The sequence below is a fragment of the Neopelma chrysocephalum genome, unplaced genomic scaffold (assembly GCF_003984885.1).
Source record: "Neopelma chrysocephalum unplaced genomic scaffold, ASM398488v2 Primary Assembly neopelma1_96524, whole genome shotgun sequence".
NCBI classification, from domain to species: domain Eukaryota; kingdom Metazoa; phylum Chordata; class Aves; order Passeriformes; family Pipridae; genus Neopelma; species Neopelma chrysocephalum.
The window spans coordinates 15,468-32,358 of NW_020925170.1; the positions used below are offsets into that span (position 1 = coordinate 15,468).

Consider the following 16,891-nt stretch of genomic DNA (forward strand, 5'->3'; position numbering starts at 1 on the left):
AAGATTCAGTCCAGAAAAACTCAAACCACCAGCAAGATTCAGGCAAAAAAACCCTCAGAAATATCAAGAAGATCCTCGCCACCCCAAACTGCAAGAAGTTGAGATTCAGCTAAAAAATACTCCAAAATATAAAGATTCAGCCCAAAAAAAGGTGATGGGACTGAATTTAACCCTCCAGCAGAAAAGTCGTTTGATTTCAAGCTCGTCTTCAAAGAGCACCCTGCGATTGGAGCCTGGGCTCTAATTAACCTCTCCTGTGCTGCCAAACAGCAGGAGCTGTATGGCCAAGGGACAAACTCTGTGATCCCTCTCAGTGTCCATGGTCCCTGTCAGTGTCCTTCAGGGAAATTGGGAGGAGGAAATGAAGAAACTGGTTTGGAACAAAACCGGTGTTAAAGTTGGAAAAAGCTCCTTCCATGGAAATAAAACTTAGTTTTTCCTGGGCTGAACAAGCTCATTCAGGGATGAAGGACTGGGACTTCTGTGGACACTTGTGCTGGTTTCTTTGGACACGTGTTCCTTCAGAGAGCCCCTGGAAACACTCTGCTGTTCACTCCCAGTGCCACCAGTGCCTGGGTCCTGTCTGCAGCAGCAGATTGCAGTGGGATGGGAGAAATGCTTTTCTGAGTCTCTGGGCTGGACACAGGCACAGCCTGACCCTGAACCCAAGGGAAACACAGACAAATTCCACAGCTTTAGCTGGAGCAAGGGTGGGGGGGGTTTCCTGAGGGCAGCACTACACCAGACTTTTGTGTGTGTGTGAGACAAGCAGAACCACAAATGCCTGCACAGCCCAGAGCAGTCAGTGTGGTGCTGGGCTTGCTGCTGCAGAGACCCCCAGGGAACAAACCCAGGCAACAGATTGAGTTTATTCCTTGCTCTGTGTCAATGGAATAGAATGTTCCACAGGAGCTCTGTCCCCCTCTGTGGCACCGGGTGGCTCAAAGCTGAAGAGACGGGGGTCAAGTGCAAGTTCCCTTCTGAAGTGTGTGTCCCTAAGGAGGACACTTGCCTCATTAGTGCTTATTATTTGTAATATCTTATAGACATACCATACAACAGCTAAGGATAGATTCTATAGAATATGTGCCATATTTATGATACAGAATATATCTGATTATTGCTTTATCTGTCTGTCCAGATAGATATTGTGTATGCACAGAGATTGTATTTGAGGGATATGTTCCTCTCAATACCCTGTTAGCTCCACTCCCAGTGCCAGCAAATTCCTGAAGCTCCCCCTTCTGTGCCCTGCAGGTTTTGGCAGATTTGCAAGAGCAGGGGAATCATTCCCTGCAGCCCCTTTGCACTGTAGGAAATGGGAGCACTGTGCACATCCTGCTGCCTCCAGATTCCATTCTGGGTGTGGGAACGACCCTGTGGGGAGCAAAGAAATGCCTGGTTCTGCAGGAGCTGCAGATGCTCAAGGGGCAGCAGGACCAAGTCAGGGGCTGGGGGGACCTGGGGGGCTTTGGAGTCTAGGAGGGTCCTGGGAGAGCTGGGTAGGGGCTTTGGGGATTGGGGGTACAAACAGGACAGACCAGCACAGACCAGTATAGACCAGTACCTCCTCACTGCTCCCCATATCTCTCCTGGAGCTGGGCCACGTTGTCATGGGACACCTGAGCCCCCCCAGTGCCCTCCCAGTACAGCCCAGTGCCCCCAGTACAGCCCACTGTGTTCCTGTCCCAGGGAGCCGGGTGATCCCTCGTGGGGGGGGTTGGAAGGGATTTGAGGGGGGACTGGGAAAGATTTGTGGGGATCTGGAGGGATTGCATGGGGATTTGGGGAGGTTTAGGGGTCTTTGGATGTATTTGGGGGAGTTAAAACAGGTTTTGGGGGCATTGGGGCATCAAAGGGATCTGTGGGGAGAGGGGATAAAAGGGAAAATGGAGGTTAGGGGACATTTGGGGGTGTTAAAGGGGCCTGGGGGGGAGAGGAGGGGCTGCACCACGAGCAGGTGATTCCTGAGACACCCCCCTGCTGTCCCCAAGACCCTCGCCACTATCCCCACTGTCCCCAAACCCCATCCCTGATGTCCCCAACCCTCCATCTCACTCCAGGAGCCCCCCTGGACCCTCTGACCACAAAAAAGCCCCTCCCTTCACAATCACAGAAAGGCCAAGGGCATCAGGGGACATGTTGGGGACAGTTGGGGGGCTTTGAGGGGCACTGGGTGATTACTGGGGAATACTGGGACACACTGGGGGGAACCAGGGGGCACTGAGAGGGACTGGGGAGTTACTGAGGGATGCTGGGAGGGCACTGGGAGAGCCTGGAGGTGAACTGGGGCACACTGGGGGGCACGGGCAGAGAACTGGGGAGTTACTGCGGGATTATCAGGACACACGGGGAGACACTGGGAGGTTACTGGGCCATACTGAGGGTTACTGGGTGCTCACTGCAGGATCACTGGGCCATACTGGGGGGCAGTGGGAGGTCACTGGGACACACTGGCTGGTCACTCAGGGGGTTACTGGTCGGTACTGAGGGTCACTGGAAGGTCATTGGGCTATACTGGGGGCACTGGGATCCCCTTACCCGGATGTGGTACATCTCCCCCCCCCCGGATTTTGGGGGGCTTCCATAGGACCCCTCCTCTTGGGGCTGGGGGACCCTCTGCACTCCACTGCTGGGCTTTAGAGCACACCCAAAAATCCCCTCAAAACCCCTGAAATCCCCCCCTCGACCCATCGAAACACCCTCGAGGTCCCCTCAAATGTCATAGGAGACCTCATCCCTCCCCAGCACCCCTAAACCCTCTCAGTGACCCGCAAAACCCACCTGGGACCCCTCAAGCCCATTCAGGGACCCCCCAATCCTCCTCAGGGACCCTCAAAACTGTCTGAGACCTCTTAAACCCCCTAGAGACCCCAAAACTGCCGAAAAGGTCCCCGCAAAGCCCCCAGGACCCCCAAACCTCCTCCGAGACCCCCAAAGCCCATCTGGGACCCCTCAGATCTCCTCAGAAACCAAAACTCCCTCGGAGACTCCCAAACCCCTTCAGGGACCTTCAACCTCCCCCCTGAGTCCCCTCAGGACACCAAACCCCCTCAGGGACTCCTCACAACGTCCCCGGGAACCCCTGAACTCCTCCGCTAAGCCCTCCCGAGCCCTCCAACACACAGCCGCGCTCCCCGCAGTCCCCGAGGGAATCCCCAGAGCCCCGCTCTCGCCGCCCCCCCCCGCCAGGACTCACAGCTCAAGGCAGACCCCGCCGCCACCACGGATTCCCGGCAACCAACATGGCGCTCGCTCTGCGCGCGCACCGCCTTGACTGACCCGCGCCGCAGCCAATCAGCGCGCGGACACGGCCCCTGCCCGCCCCCAGCCACGCCCCCGCCCCGCGCGGTGCATTGTGGGAGTTGTAAGCACTGCGGCAGGCAAGGATAGGTCTTTTTGGTTTTTAATTTTTCTGCCTTTATTTTCTCCTTTTTCTTTTTTCCTTTTCTTGCTTTTTTCTTTTTTCTTTATTTATTCCCCGTCTTGTCTGACGTCCGCTAACGTGCAAAGGGCCGCTATGATCCGCCGCAAGGACTACAACTCCCACAGTGCAAGGCGCAGGCACCGCAGCGATCATACGGGGGCGTGGCCGCGTGCTGTTTGGCTGCAGCGGTGTTGTCGAAACGCGGTGCGCGCGCAGAGGGCCGCGTTGGCTGCCGGGAATTCGTGATGGCGCTGCGGCCTTCAGTTCGCTGTAAGATCTGGTGGGGACCGTAGCGAGAGCGACACTCTGGGGATCCCCTCGGGGGCTGCGGGGAGCGCGGCTGTGGGTGGAAAGGCTAGAGGGCTTGGAAGGCTTTAGCGCGGAGGTTCGGGGGTTCTCGGGGACGTTTTGAGGGGTCCCTGAGGGGGTTCGGTGTCCTGAGGGGACTCAGGGGGGAGGTTGAAGGTCCCTGAAGGGGTTTGGAGGTCTCCGAGTGGAGTTTTAGTTTCTGAGGAGATCTGAGGGGTCCCAGGTGGGCTTTGGGGGTCTGTGATGACGTTTGGGGGTCCTGTGGGCTTTGCAGGGAGCTTTTCAGCAGTTTTGGGGTCTCTAGGGGGTTTAAGAGGTCTCAGACAGTTTCGAGGGTCCCTGAGGAGGATTGGGGGGCCTTGAATGAGTTTCGGGGTTCCCAGGTGAGTTTTGCGGCACACTGAGAGGGTTTAGGGGGTGCTGGGGAGGGATGAGGTCTCTGAGGGGATTTGAGGGGACCTTGAGGAGGTTTCGACAGGTCGAGAGGTGGATATCAGGGGTTTTGAGGGGATTTTGGGGAGTCCCCTAAAGCCCAGCAGTGGGGTTCAGGGGGCCCCCCAGCCCCCAGGGGAGGGGAGCTAGGGATGCCCCCAAAATCCGGGGGGGGAAATGTACCACATCCGGGTAAGGGGATCCCTAGACCCCAGTATATCCCAGTGACCTCCCAGTGATCCTCAGTACCGACCAGTGACCACCCAGTGTGTCCCAGTGACCTCCCACTGCCCCCCAGTATGGCCCAGTGATCCTGCAGTGAGCACCCAGTAACCCCCAGTATGGCCCAGTAACCTCCCAGTGTCTCCCCGTGTGTCCTGATAATCCCGCAGTAACTCCCCAGTTCTCTGCCAGTCGCCAGTTCACCTCCAGGCTCTCCCAGTGCCCTCCCAGCATCCCTCAGTAACCTCCCAGTCCCTCCCAGTGCTCCCTGGTTCCCACCAGTGTGTCCCAGTATCCCCCAGTAATCACCCAGTGCCCCACAAAGCCACCCAACTGTCCCCAACATGTCCCCTGATGCCCTTGGCCTTTCTGTGAGCGTGTGTGTGGGGGTCATTTTTGTGGTCAGAGGGTCCACGGGGGGCTCCTGGAGTGAGATGGAGGGTTGGGGACATCAGAGATGGGGTTTGAGGAGAGTGGGGAGGGGTTTGGGGATAGTGGAATTGGGGGTGCCAAGGGGGGATTAGGAGCCATGGAGAGGCCCTGGGGACATTGGAGACACCAGGGGTGGTCTCAGGGTGTCAAGGGTGGAACTGGGAACACCAAGAGGGTTTTGGGGACAGCAGGGGGGTCTCAGGAATCACCTGCTCATGGTGCAGCCCCTCCTCTCCCCCCCAGGCCCCTTTAACTCCCCCCAAATGTCCCCTAACCCCCATTTTCCCTTTAATCCCCTCCCCCCCACAGATCCCTTTGATGCCCCAATGCCCCCAAAACCTGTTTTAACTCCCCCAAATACACCCAAAGACCCCTAAACCCCCCCAAATCACCTTCCAAACCTTCCCAGATCCCCCCAAATCTCCCCCATCCCCCCCTCAAATCCCTTTAAACCCCCCCCAAAGAGGGATCACCCGGCACCCTGGGACAGGAACACAGTGGGCTGTACTGGGGGCACTGGGCTGTACTGGGAGGGCTCAGGTGTCCCACGACAACGTGGCCCAGCTCCAGGAGAGATTTGGGGAGCAGTGAGGAGGTACTGGTCTGTGCTGGTCTGTCCTGTTTGCACCCCCAATCCCCAAAGCCCCTCCCCAGCTCCCCCAGGACCCTCCCACACCCCAAAGCCCCCAAAGCCCCTCAGGCCCCTGACTTGGTCCTGCTGCCCCTTGAGCATCTGCAGCTCCTGCAGAACCAGGCATTTCTTTGCTCCCCACAGGGTCGTTCCCACCCCCAGAATGGAATCTGGAGGCAGCAGGATGTGCACAGTGCTCCCATTTCCTACAGTGCAAAGGGCTGCAGGGAATGATTCCCCTGCTCTTGCAAATCTGCCAAAACCTGCAGGGCACAGAAGAGGGGGCTTCAGGAATTTGCTGGCCTTGGGAGTGGGGCTAACAGGGTATTGAGAGGAACATATCCCTCAAATACAATCTCTCTGCATACACAATATCTGTCTGGACAGACAGATAAAGAAATAATCAGATATATTCTGTATCATAAATATGACACATATTCTACAGAATCCATCCTTAGATATTGTATGATATATCTGTAAGATATTACAAATCATAAGCAATAATGAGGCAAGTGTCCTCCTTAGGGACACACACTTCAGAAGGGACCTTGCACTTGACCTGCCCCTCTTCAACTTTGAACCCCCCAGTGCCACAGAGGGGGACAGAGCTCCTGTGGAACATTCTATTCCATTGTCACAGAGCCCGGAATAAACCCAAACTATTGCTCTGGGCTGTGCAGGCATTTGTGCTTCTGCCTGTCTCACACACACACACACAAAAGTCTGGTGCAGTGCTGCCCTCAGGAAACCCCCCCCCCTTGCTCCAGCTAAAGCCATGGAATTTGTCTGTGTTTCCCTTGGGTTCAGAGTCAGGCTGTGCCTGTGTCCAGCCCAGAGACTCAGAAAAGCATTTCTCCCATCCCACTGCAATCTGCTGCTGCAGACAGGACCCAGGCACTGGTGGCACTGGGAGTGAACAGCAGAGTGTTTCCAGGGGCTCTCTGAAGGAACACAAGTGTCCAAAGAAACCAGCACAAGTGTCCACAGAAGTCCCAGTCCTTCATCCCTGAATGAGCTTGTTCAGCCCAGGAAAAACTGTTTAAGTTTTATTTCCATGGAAGGAGGTTTTTCCCACTTTAACACCGGTTTGGTTCCAAACCGGTTTCTTCATTTCCTCCTCCCAATTTCCCTGAGGGACACTGACAGGGATCATGGACACTGAGAGGGATCACAGAGTTTGTCCCTTGGCCATACAGCTCCTGCTGTTTGGCAGCACAGGAGAGGTTAATTAGAGCCCAGGCTCCAATCGCAGGGTGTTCCTTGAAGACGAGCTCGAAATCAAGCAACTTTCCTGCTGGAGGGTTAAATTCAGTCCCATCACCTTTTTTTTTGGCCTGAATCTTCACATTTTGGAGTATTTTTTGGCTGAATCTCAACTTTTTGCAGTTTGGGGTGGCGAGGGTCTTCTTGCTACTTCTGAGGTTTTTTTTCACTGAATCTCAATGGTTTTGGTTTTCCTGGACTGAATCTTGGTGTTTTGAAGGTTTTTATGGACACAGGATGCCTGGTGAGTTCTAGAGATGGACTTGGGCAGGAGGAACCCCCAAGCCAACGCGCTCAGCCCTTGTTTTCTTCCCCATCAGGATTTGTCCTTCCCAAAGCTTGGGCAGATGGAGGAGGAGGCTGCGAGGAAGAGGAAGATGCCTTGGGCCCCCCAGGCAGGTGAGGAGGAAGTCAGTGGCCCTTTGGGCGGGTGTTGTGCTGGCTCTGGCAGCCGAGCATGGCCCCCGGCTACAGGACAACCCCGCTGCCGCCACTGCTGTCCTGCCGGGGCCGGAGTTGGGGGGATGTCCTTGGCCTTCCCTCTGGGCCGGAGGCAAATCCCCTCCCTGTCCTTCTTGCTTCCTGCCCCAGGCCCCGAGCTGAGGACGGAGAGCCCGGAGGACAAAGCCCCCAGCAGACCCTGGTGGGAGAGGCCGTTTTGAAGGGCTCTACAGCACAGGAAGGCAGCGGGGAGGAAAAGGGCCAGAGATCCCCCTGCAGGAGGGGCTCCAAAGCCAGCCCAGGGTGCTCTGAGGAGGAAAGACCCAGCCTGTGCCGGGAAGGTGGCCAGAGCTTGAGACGGAGCTGTGAGCTGGTGGTCTCTGAGCAGCCTCCCAGCAGGGAGAAGCCCTTCAGGTGCTTGGAATATGGGAAGAGCTTGAGGAAGAGCTCCCACCTCATCCGACACCAGCACATCCACACTGCGGTACGGCCCTACACATGTGGGGAATGTGGAAAGAGCTTCAACCAGAGCGCCAACCTGATCCAGCACCAGATGATCCACACTGGGAAACGGCCCTACAAGTGTAGGGAATGTGGGAAGAGCTTCAGGGACAGCTTCACCCTGATTCGAAACCAGCGCATCCACACTGGGGCACGGCCCTACATGTGTGGGGAGTGTGGGAAGAGCTTCAGGGACAGCTCCCACCTGATCCAACACCAGCGTATCCACACCGGGGAACGGCCCTACAAGTGTAGGGAATGTGGGAAGAGCTTCAGGTACAGCTCCCACCTGATCCGACACCAGCGTATCCATACTGGAGAATGGCCCTACACGTGTAGGGAATGTGGGAAGAGCTTCAGTGACAGCTCCAACCTGATCTAATACCAGCACATCCACACCAGGGAACGGCCCTACACGTGTGGGGAATGTGGGAAGAGGTTTCAGACCAGCTCACATCTCCTCCTGCACCAGTGGACGCACACAGATGAGAGGCCCTTCCGCTGCACCGACTGCGGGAAGGGCTTCAACCAGAACTTCAACCTCATCACCCACTGGCACATCCACACTGGGGAGAGGCCCTACAAGTTTGGGGAGTGTGGGAAGAGCTTCAGCCAGAGCTCTAGTTTGACCCAACACCAACGGACCCACTGGTAAGGGAAGAAGCCCTATGAGTGCCCCGACTGCGGGAAGAGCTGGGGCCGCTGCTCCAACTCCATCAGCCATTGGAGGACCCCCATTGGATGATCCACAGGGACCCACGTTGAGCACAGACCTGGTGACCCACGTTCCAGGTGATCCGTGCTGGGCAGTGTATTGGGTTTTAGATGGCCATGTTTTGGTGGCAGGGGAGCTCCAGGGGTGGGTTCTGTGAACAGCTGCCAGAAGCTTCCACCATGTCCAGCCCCGGTCCTGACCCCCCTGACAGCGAGGGTGTCCCAGGGTCTTGTTAATCCAGCCCTTGGGCAGATTAGAGTGAAAGGACAGTGAATAATCAGTGTTTATAGATATATATATGTAGTCTTTGGTTTAGAAGAGTTTGGTTGCTATGTAAATCAGATTTGGAGCCATTTTGGTTCCTGTCTATGGTGATATGAAAGCATAAAACTAACACTTAAGAAAACATATAAGGGAAAAGAAAGAAAGTATCAGAGTGGAAAGATGTAGAGCCCCCTCCCCCCGAGGATAGTTTATCTATGTACATATATATATATATACATATATGTATGTTGGGTCTAGTCTAGAACAATTTTGTTTCCATGTAGAGTATAAAACCATAAAAATAACACTTCCCCTCTCTGGCTCCAAGCCCAGCCTGTCCCCTCCAGGGGTGGGTGTTTCCCCCTCTGCCCCAGGTGGTTCTGTTGCCCATGGGCAGCAAAACCCCCACTGCTTCTGCAAGTGGAGAGTGTTGGAGCCATGGACCATTAACGTTCCAGCCTCTCCCAGCTCTGCATCCCAAAAGTCAAGAGGGATCAATCTGTCACCTCAAAGTAGATCAATCCCACTGAAAATGGCTCGATCCCACCCCAAAATTCCTATGTAATTTATTTTCTCTATGTAATTCTGGGGCAGCCGCTGCCACCCCTCAGCTCTCCACAGGCTGAGGCTTTGCCTTGCACTTTTGCCTTTGCTGGATTTCTTCAAATATTTCATCAAATATTTCTCTCTCCCTGAAAAGAAAAATTTGGAAGGTTTTCAATAATCTGGACATCTTTAGACCATCTGGACAAATTACAGTTTGCAGTGTTGGAACAGCTCAGCCACAACGTTTTCCATGTTTGATCATTTGTTCCCATCCCTCCCAGGAGGGAGGACACTGAACTCTTCCACAGAAACAGAAAACTAGTAACAAAAATTCAGAGGCTACTGAAAACGAAAAATACCTTTTGCTCACAGGTGGCCCTTTCATGTCCATCTCTTCTGCCTTCCTGCCATCCATGTTATCCACAGCAGCAGTTGCCTAGATCATGGCCCAAAAAAGCTTTTTAATTCCTTTATAATCATTCCCGAAAACTGAATCACAGCTGGGGGGTGGGAGACCAAACAGGTGTTCAGGCTAGAGAGCCAGAGGCAGCTCCCCAGAGAGAGACCTCAGAGATAGTGATGGAATCCATCAGACGGCCTTGGGCACTCTGTGAGAGGGAGAGAAGAAGCTGCAAACTTCAGGGGAAGGACACCTGTGGTGAACACCTGCTACCAAAGTTAAAAATGAAAAGGAAGAGACTGTTTTAGTTCACCCCACTTATGAAATATGAATTATTTATAATTAAGAATGACAGTATGTTGTTAGAAAAATTTGAATAGTGTGGATAAGTCAGAAAAAGTGTGTGACAGTATGTTAAATAGGTCCATGCATGCCTCCTTCCCTGTAACCTAAAAATTCCTGTGCTAGGTGGGATAAAAAAGCTTTAATGTAAACATTGCATGCCTTTTCTGCCATTTTGGGGTGGACGAGGAGGACAGAAGAATAAAACTTCTATTTTTAGTGATGCAGTCAGATTGTCTTTATTAACAGCCAACAACAGTAAAAGAGTTTAAAACTGTGTCAGGACAGATTTTAGGCATCGGTAGTTCTCCACAATTCCTTTAGTTCCATGAGGCTCTGCAGTGTCACAACTGGCCCTTGACTCCATGAGGTTCCAAAAAGTCCCAGGGTTCCTTTGGCTCCATGAGGCTCTGCAGTGTCACAATGGCCTCTTGTTTCCACGAGGTTCCACAGTGTCGCGGGATTCATTTTTTCCATGAAGTCGTGGAATTTTATTATGGAGCCGTGATTCCATGCAGCCATGCTATGTCACAATGGCACCTTGGTTCCATGAGATCCTACAGTGTCCCAGGGTTCCTCCTGGAGCATGAGACCCTGCAGTGTCACAGGTGCCCCTTGATTCCATGATATTCCACAGGGTTCCTCTGATTCCATGAGGCCCCACATGTCACAATGGCCCCTTGATTCCATGAGGTTCCACAGTGTCACAAGGGTCCCTTTAGTTCCATGTGGCTCTTTGACATCCCGTGACCTCACGGCTCTTTAGGAGCCCTGAGAACTTCAGCAGGGGGAAGTGCCGGATTCTGCCCTGGGATGGGGCAACCCCGGATGGACGGACAGACTGGGAAGGAGAGGCTGAAAAGCAGTGCCGGGAAAGGGCCCTGGGGGTGCTGGTGGGTGGCCAGTTGGCCCTGAGTCAGCAGTGCCCTGGTAGCCAGGAGGGCCAAGCCTGTCCTGGGGGCATCAGGCCCAGCATGGCCGGCCGGGCCAGGGAGGGGATTGTCCCGCTCTGCTCTGCCCTAGAGCAGCCTCACCTGCACCATTGGGGCAGTTTGGGGGGACACAGTGGAAGGGAGAGATTGAGCCATTAGAGAGTGTCCAAAGGAGGGCAAGGAAGATGGGGAAGGGCCTTGGGGGGAAGCCGTGTGAGGACACTGAGGGCACTTGGTGTGTTCAGCTGGAGGAGACTGAGGGGAGACCTCACTGCAGTTCCAACTTCCTGGGGAGGGGCAGAGGAGGGGCAGGCCCTGAGCTCTGCTCTGTGGGGACCAGGGACAGGACTGAGGGAATGGCCTGAAGTTGTGTCAGGCAGGGTTAGGTTGGATCTTAGAAAAAGATTCTTCCCCCAGAGGGTGGTTGGGCACTGAACAGGCTCCCCAGGGCAGTGGGTACAGCACCAAGGCTGACAGAGCTCCAGAAGTGTTTGGATGATCCTCTCAGGCTCATGGTGTCACTCTTGGGGATGGTCCTGTGCAGGGCTAAGGGTTGGACTGGATGATCCTTGTGGGTCCCTTCCAACTCATCACATTCTGTGATTCTGTGATTATCAACCCTGTGTTCAGCACAAACCAAAACTCAGCCCTGAACTGGCCACAGGGAAGAAATTTAACTGTACTCCCCCTGAAACCAGCACACCCTTTATGGGCTCTCACAGAAACATGCCACAGTCCATTTTCCACCTGGAACCAGTGACTCGGAGTTCCTGCTTCCCCAGCCCCAGGGATGGTCACATTGTCTGCTCATTCCTCCACACTCTCTTCTCAGTGATGGCATCTTAATGAGACAAGCCCCTGGGAATAATTTACTTCTAAGTCTTCAATTCTTTTGTGGTTAATTAGACAGATCTCAGAAGTGTATTCAAAGTGAATATCTTGTATTACTAAAACCATGAGAAAATATGTCTTTTTTGTGACCTGTTTACTTTTTTCCTGTTTTAACATTGATATCAACAATTCCCAGTCGATTTTGGTCCCAAGCACTTCCTAATTCAGTCTGAATAGATAAGAAAATCAGGACCCTTTTATGTCTGACAATCCATCAGACTTTGTCCCTATCCGCACCCCACCATTCCCTCCTCAAAACCCTGGGACTCAAAGCAGCCTTGGGCAAATCTGAGCTTCCCCCACTCAAGGCTGGACCTGTAGGTTTCAGCTCCTTGGCATCAACTCCCACCTGCTTGGCTTGGAGAAAGAGCTGCCCGAGACACAGAGGGATGTTCATTTACTGCCAGCAAACAAAACCAGATGAAGGTACAGCTCAATAAAAACCAAAAGTCCTTCCCCTGCTGTACATTAAATCCACATTGCTTCTACTGAAGACCACTTTGCACAGTAGATAGTTTTAGATCAATGGCAAACACCTTCTGTGTCAAGCACAGATCCCAAGATCCCCCAAACACTCCCTGCCCCGGATTCTGTCCATATTTGCCCTTTCACACAGTGAGTCACACACTGAAGTCACAAGTTCCCTCAATCCACAGAGGGAGGAAAAGAGAAAGTGAATGAATTTCTGTGTCGTGCAGAGATAAATCTACATTTATTCCAATAATCTGGGGTTACAGAAACGTTATCAAACACATTCTGCAGCATCTGTTCACTGGGGAAACATCTGGGTGGATGGCCAGGCCCAAGGAGTGGTCAGATCTATTTGAGACACTTTCATCTTGTCAGTCCCATCCACCTGTCCATTGTTGGATGTCACTCAGGAGCCCAACTCTTGGCTACCTGGGCATCTCCAGGATGGACTTTCACAGCCAACCTCTCTGCCCGGGTGGCAGGAGGGCCTACCCTGATAAGGCCTAAAATCCCATCAGACAATGCCAACAGTGCCAGCTCTCATGCAAGCTGTCTGTGAGATCTGCGAGTTACCGGTGGCGCCATGGGAATGGTTTTGGCGTTGAATGATGCTCAAACCAGCCTGGTTCACCCAACTCCAAACACACATCCTGCTTTCTGAAGTTGGATGGGACAGAGAAGCTGGTAACTGGCCTGTCCATTTGTGAGGAGCAGTCAAGCACTTCATCCTATAGAAGTCCAGTCCCCTTTTATCCACGCAGGTTCTTCTAACACAGCCTTTCTTGGGGTAGATGTGTGGAGATTCCTGCCTTGGGTGGGGACGCCCTCCAAGGACACACCTCAAGGCTGAGCAAAAGAAATCTCCCCAGGACCGTTGGTCTGGGTGAGTTCCATCAGATCTCTACATAATAATTTTTTCTTTTGGCTAGCTTTAATATAATTGTTTCAATAATTGCTTCAATATAGTGCACTATCCTATCTTATACTGCACTACTAGTAGCTTTAGCCTTCGTATTGTGTAGTAAATAATTCTGATTAAGGTCTTTTCTCTGATCATTTGTAAGAACAAATGATTCATTTTATATAAATATTCTCATTTGACCAATCATTAAAAAGTGTGGGACAAAAGTGGTTCAATCCCACTTCTGTAATTCCTTAAATTTAATTTGTTGACAAAATCTGAGGCAAAGATTGGATCCCTTATTCCTTGAGGCTCCGCAGTGGGACAATGGCTTCTTGATTCCATGAGGTTGCACTGTTTCCCAGCGTTCTTGGGCTCCATAAGGCCCTGCAGTGTGACAGTGGCCCACTGATTCCATCATTTCCCCCAGTGTCACAACGGACCCTTGATTCCATGAGGTTCCCCAGTGTCACAATGGTCCCTTTGACTCCAGAAGGCCTTGCAGAATCATAATGGCCCCTGGATTCTGTGAGGTTCCACAAGGTCACAATGGACCCTTGATTCCATGAGATTCCACAATGTCCCATTGGTTCCCTTTGGTTCCAAAAGGTTCTGGGATGTCACACTGGCCCCTTGATTCCCTGACATTCCACAAAGTCCCGGGGTGCTTTTGATTCCATGAGGTTCCGCAGTGTCCCATGTTCCCTTTGGTTCCAGGAGGCCCCACTGTATTCCAATGGCCCCTGGATTCCATGAGATTCCACAGTGTCCTGGGGTTCTCTTGTCTCCCTGAATTTTGACAGTGTCTGGGGTCCCTTTGTTCCCAGGAGGTTCCTTTGTTTCCATCAGGCCCTGCCACGTCCCAGACTCCCTTTGGTTCCATGAGGTGCTGCAGGGTCACAATGTCCCCTTTATTCCATCAGGTTCCTCCATATCCCAGGGTTCCTTTGGTTCCAGAGGGTTCCACAGTGCCAAAACTCCCTGGTTCTTATCCTTCCAACATTTGTGGGCCCATTCTATCCCTGCCTGGCATAGAGCACCATTGTGTTTCTGCAGGAATGGATCCATGGCCATCTTGCCACTGCGCCAATTGAATGCTCCAGAAACGTCCCTCCAGGCCCGACCCTGGATGCAGGAACAGTCTGGGAACTACAGGCCTGCTTCCATTCAGCAGAGCCAGTCGGGGTCACAAAGAGCACAAGTGATTGTCTGCAACCCCTGCAGTTCTCTGGCATTGCTGGGGACAAATGCATGAACTCCCAGGAGCTCTGCAGAGCCCTGACAGTGCCACTGAAATCCCAAGCTGCATTGCCCGGGTCAACACTCAGCACAGCCAAGGCCACAACCCTTCCTGAAAGGTGTCCCTTCTGGGCAGGGCCAGGGGGACAAACCCCTCCATCTGTCCCTGCACATGTTGTGTCCAATTCTCATCCCCCACTTAGGGACAAAGTCAGGCTACATTGTGTGTTTAGCTTTGCATTTGCTACACTCTTGTGTGCTTCCAACCCACACACACCCCAGTCTGGGCAGAGTCTGGCCCCCCAAAAAACACCAGACCTGACTATTTGTGGCTCCCACTGCACTGGCTGGAACTTGGGCCACAATCTGTGCCAGGAGCAGAGAGGTCCCTCCCCACAGAAACTTCTTGGCAATGGAGTTCTTAAGAAAACGGGACAGGCTGTGGGGATCACCTGAGGGGAGAGCCAAGGATGTGGTATGACCAGCCTCCTGTTTAACATGATCAGCTTTTTCAGCCTCTATTCTCTCCGTTTTCTCATGCTTGTTCCTCCAGAAACCACTGGGATCCTGCCCTTGCTTTGGTTCTTTCCTAGACATCCCAGGACAAGTCTTGCCCAGACCCCAAATCCCCTTTCTGGCTGCCCATCATGAGTCTCAGAGCCTGAGGCCAAATCCCCCATCCTCAGCTGCAAGGTCACCCTGAGAGGTTCTGCCATTGACCCACTTGCTTAAAGTTTCATACAGACACCTTGGAACTTCCTTGGAATTAATTTTTTACCTTTTGGGCTTAGAATGGCTTCTTCAAAAACATGGTAATTCATGTCCTAGCAATGGAAATTCTTCGGAGACGGAGTTTGGGACTTTAGACTCAAAGAATCACAGAATACTTTACCTTGGAAGGGATATAAAAGCTGATGTGGTCCAAACTTCTGGACGTGGACAGTGACATCTTTCACTATTTGAGGCTACTCAAAGTTCCTGACCTTGGACAAATCCAGGGAGGGCATATCCTCTTCTCTGGGAACCTGTTGCAGTTCTTACCAACCCCACTGGTAAATATTTTTTTCATTTTATCCAATATAAAGCTCCCCTATTTCAGTTTAAAGCCATTGCCCCATATTCTAACAATACAGGCCTTGGTAAAACATATGACTGTGACTCTCTTAGACTATGAGCACAACATTTTCATCTGCAAACACCTTGGAGAGTGCTCAAAGATGTCCCTACAAAAAGTTTGTCCCCATTTTTCTGAGAAGCCCCTGTGGTGGTGCATCCTCCCCCCATTCTCCTCAGGCCTGGTCGATAACCTCAGGAGCTCCTGACAAGCCTTGACCAAACCAGCTGAGCAATGAAGAGCCCCTGGACTGTACCAGGGGTTTGGAGAAGTATCCCTGGACTGTACCAGGGTGTGATGAAGTGTCCCTGGACTGGACCAGGTGCTCCTGGACGATAAAGGTGGGAACAATCCGGAGTGGAACAGCTGGGGAACACAGGATAAAGACCAGCGCTGATGCCCAGGACAATTCTGATCCCCCTCAACAAACACTCCTCCAGCTGTGACCCTTGTCTGTTGGAAAACACAAAGGCATTTGGGGGAGGGTTTCCCTGACAACAAGGAGAATTTGGGAGAGGGACCTTTCCACACCCAGCTATTGATGTGTCCACACATCTCTGCCTGGGTGTAGGTGTGAATTGACTGTGGTGTGAACGTTGTTATTGTGAATATCTAATTCAGCCACTCTTACAATTGTAGCACATGCTATTGAACCACTTGATAATTCTTCAATTGGACAATGATTAAATGCTACTAATTTCTTTTGCCCCCTTATCTTTGGATCGAAATCCTTTGCACCCTGACCCTCTTGCATCCCAAGGCTCTGTGGAAATCATTCCCTTTCATTAAAAAATATATATTTTTCATGATGTCCACTTTAAAATCTTCCTCCTTAGCTAAACTACAAAACAACTCCAATTAGCTGTAGAATTCTTGAAGACTTGAAGACAATAAAAGGAAGGGAAATAATTTGTTTTTCAGTGTTTTAATGGTCCCACAGTGTGTTTGGAGCTGCATCAGCTGTCAGTCCAAGATGGGCCATGTCAGAACTGGTGAGGTTGGGGGGTGAGGAGCAAGGTTGATCATCCAGGGTCAGTCTGGATCTCCTGAGGAGACACTCAGCATCAAGATCACTTGGAGAACACCTCTATCACCTCTCGTCTGAACTAAAAAATATCCATCCTTGAATTAAAATAAAAAAGTACAAATATTGAAGACTTGTTTTGAAATTGCCTTGAAGACAATTAAAGGAAGACAAAGAGATCCTGAGGGATTTCTGCATTTTAATGAGCCCCACGGTGTGTTTGCAGCCCAGCCCATGATGCTGAGGTACTGAGAGAAGATTGAAGCAACTGCTCAAGAAGTCAGAAGCCAAACTCCAAGTCCCTTGAAGCATTGCTGGGCCCCACTGAGGGCAGGCACTGACAAAGCCTCCCCAGGGACTCCTTGGAGCAGATCCTTGGAGGCCAGGAGTGCAG

At 52.2% G+C, this 16,891-nt stretch overlaps 1 pseudogene; it reads left to right on the forward strand.

Annotated features, from left to right (window-relative positions):
- Positions 1 to 3,520: 3,520 nt before the first annotated feature.
- Positions 3,521 to 16,891, forward strand: part of LOC113981403 — a 37,302-nt pseudogene continuing 23,931 nt past the window's right edge.